The following is a 3,535-nucleotide window of genomic DNA, read 5'->3' on the forward strand; positions in this document are numbered from 1 at the left end:
ATTCAAAGCTTTTCAATAACTATGAAAGAACATAAAAGGTTCTCAAGTCATTTTATAAGCTTAAATTAGCTAACTTTAAAATGAGTTTTGAAAATTCGGAAATTTTAAAGTAAACAAACAACATAATATGAAATAAAAATCCCTCCAACGATCCATCTAAGTTAAGAAAAAGGAGTTAGCAAACACAGTAACACAACGATAAGAGAAAAAAAAAAAAAAAAAAAAAAANTAGGGGTTATTTGGGCTGGGTCAGGTGATTTTGGGCTAGAGAAATGGGTCTTCTCTTTTACTTGGAATGAAATATTGAGAGTCCAATTTGATTTCAAAGGAAGAAGGACCATTGGTCTTAAAATAAAAATGATAAAACTTATAACCAAATAAATTATGTTTTCAATTAATTATTAAGCTTCTTAGTTCCGACAATGTAAATATAATTATTTTGACATAAAAAGCTTAGTCATTTTGAAATAAAAAAGATTAGTTATGTAGCCTAATTGACTTTCAAGGGGGGAAAATGCACACTAAGTTAAAACTCCAATTTTTAGTAGGAAGATTTTCTAAAATTTTATTTAGCATGAAAAATATATGAATCTATATATATATTATAAATATAAACAGGTACAATCTATATAAAAAAAATAACAAAATGTCTTGAAAATTAATTTTTAAAGTATTTTTTGGTTTGCGAAAACAATTATTTCAAATTGTTTGAAATCAGAGAAGCTTGAAAATTAATTGAATGTGGAGGGCCAAAATTGGATGTCAACAACAACATACAAATATGATTTTTATGTTTGCTAAACCTAAAATTTACTCAAAATAAAACTTAAATTTCAAGTTAGAGAAAAATTTGATAAATAAATCAAAAACAGAGAGAATAACATTCTCTTGTAGAAACAACATGATAAAAGTATATTATACACACATTTAGGTCCATGAGAATTGAAGTGTGATTTAGATACATTATATATACACACATTTAATTTAAGGTACGAGAATTAATATTATTCAAAAGGAAGGTCTATTCTTTGCTCACTGTTTTCAGTGTCATTTCACATTAGATACTCATTTATTTGCCTACATAATATAAATAGTGGTAGGATATATGTAGCTTCTTTTTAAATTCCCCTATTAGACCATCTTAGTAAGTATTTCATCCGTAAAAACGGCGTTTTAATATAAATATTAATTATACTCTTTCTTTAGAGTTTTGACTCTATACATTGCTAATGTAAAAGAGTTTTCCTCAATTAGATTACATAATCACTTAAAAGCTGATTTCTTTGTTCTCTTTTTCTTTTCCTTTTCGCTTTTAACATATCAAAATTAATAATTTTATATTTTACCATCACTAATATTTACTTATTTTTCAAATCATTTCTCAAAGAATAAGACTATATATTGGTATTATGTAAAATACATATTAATTATTATTTTTTAAGGGGCGTGCAAAATTCAAAATAAACAAGTAAAAATCAATGAACAAATAAGTAAATAAAAATTAAGACAAATAATATGATACAACAAGTGAAATATAGTATTTAGCAGTGTAATTTCATAATAGTCCTGTGCGTGGTGGGATAAGCAATTCAATTAATACCTTTTTTACTTACCATCATTTCAAATTTTCTAGTATCAATAATTAATGTCTCGTTTATGACATGATTTTGATTGTGAAGTGCCTATGAAACTAACAATTTCCATTTCTTTTTCTAGGAGATAAGTGAGTAGGGGACTAGGGGAAGAAATATATTTATTATTTTTTACTATTTTTACGCACTTGCCGAAAGTTACAATAACTTTATATACTATCTTTGAAGTACAATCTAGAGTTAAAAAATACTCATGTGTACTCAATATAATCATAAATTATTAAGTTATGTGAAAACATGTTATATTTAATACCGATCCCCCCAATCCATAATGTTTTAGGCATGGATAGATGAGTTTAGGAATTCGCTTACTCCTAAAATAATACTTCCTCGGTCCACTTTTAATTTTCGTGGTTTCCTTTTTTAGATTTAAACTATAAGAATTTTGATTAACATTTTATGATATAATTTTTTTATCATAATAATATGTAAAAAAATTGCAATTTCTAGTACTTTTCGTATAGTTTTTGAATATATTAATTTTTGGTTTAACATATTAAATTAATATAATCTAATTTAACTTTAAAAATTAATCAAATTGACTTTCGAAAAATGTAACATGACAATTAAAAGTGGATAGAGGGAGTAAATTATTATATTTTCTTTTCTTTTTAGGTTGATATAATTATCATTAAATTTAATTGAAATGGGACAAGGGAAAATTCTGAAGAGAATTAAATATCTTATCATGCTCTTGTAAAAGATCAATTATTTTGGATCGGATAGGAGTAATAATTAAATGTCAAATAATATTATGAAGTTCAAGTTGCATTTTGGAGAGGTTAGGTTCCCTAAATTTTATTCCAATTGAGTATAAATATGTGTTGTAAAACTATACGAAATATGATTGTTTGGGAAGTTTGTTCCATCGACTCATTGATATTAATTAGGTTTACCAAATTGCGAAATTAAATGAGAAATACATGTGTGATAAATAAAATACTCCTAAAGATATTGCTTACACCACCTAGTGCATCATATGGGGGGTGCTCTTTTCTTAATCAGAAGTTTCGAATTTGAATTCTAAGTTTGTAAAAAATACTTGATAGAAAACACTTATTCCCGAATGAGACAACACAATACAAATTTAAATTAATCAGACTTCAATATAAATTTATAAAAGGATATATAAGAGGAGGCGGACCAGGAAGGGATGAATAAAAGAGAGCCATGTGATATAATTAATTAGAGAAGAAATAAATGCGATTTGTACAATCAAATGTAACATCGTTAATAAATACAATGTTGGACTCTTGTTCAATACTCCCCCCACAATCTTCTTTCCTAACAGCCTGGCTCTTTTAATTCGTGTAATTATTTGCCTCGTTTATTTTTATTTCTCATATTTTGCTTCTCGAAAGTTAAATTGTATGAATTCTGATTAATATTTTAAGATATATATTTTCATCATTTTAATATGAGAAAAATTGCAATTTATAGTATTTTCTTATAATTTAATTTCAGAAATTAATCAAATTGACTTTCATAAATAAATGTGACAAATAAAAATAAACTGAAAAATTAAAGTATTACACAAAATATTTTTGGGGCTAATTCATTGATATCCTTTTCTCATTGATATATCTTCTTTGGTCGAGGAATTTAAGCGATACTATGTGTTTTCAACAAATATTTATTCGCTCACGGCCAAACAATATACAAAATATATTTATTCTTGTTAGATGTTTGTATATAAATAAAGTATAAACTATAAATTAGCGGTTAAACATTAAAGTGATTTTTTCTTACATTGTTAAGTGGTAATTAAAAAAAGGGAAAAGGTCCTGATTTACCCCTAAACTTTATGATTTAGAGCTGATATACCCTCCTTTTAAAAAATGGCTCATATATGCCCCTGCCGTTATAGAAATGGCTCATATATG

Source organism: Solanum stenotomum, chromosome 12 (genome assembly GCF_019186545.1).
Source record: "Solanum stenotomum isolate F172 chromosome 12, ASM1918654v1, whole genome shotgun sequence".
In the NCBI taxonomy this organism is placed as follows: Eukaryota; Viridiplantae; Streptophyta; class Magnoliopsida; order Solanales; family Solanaceae; genus Solanum; species Solanum stenotomum.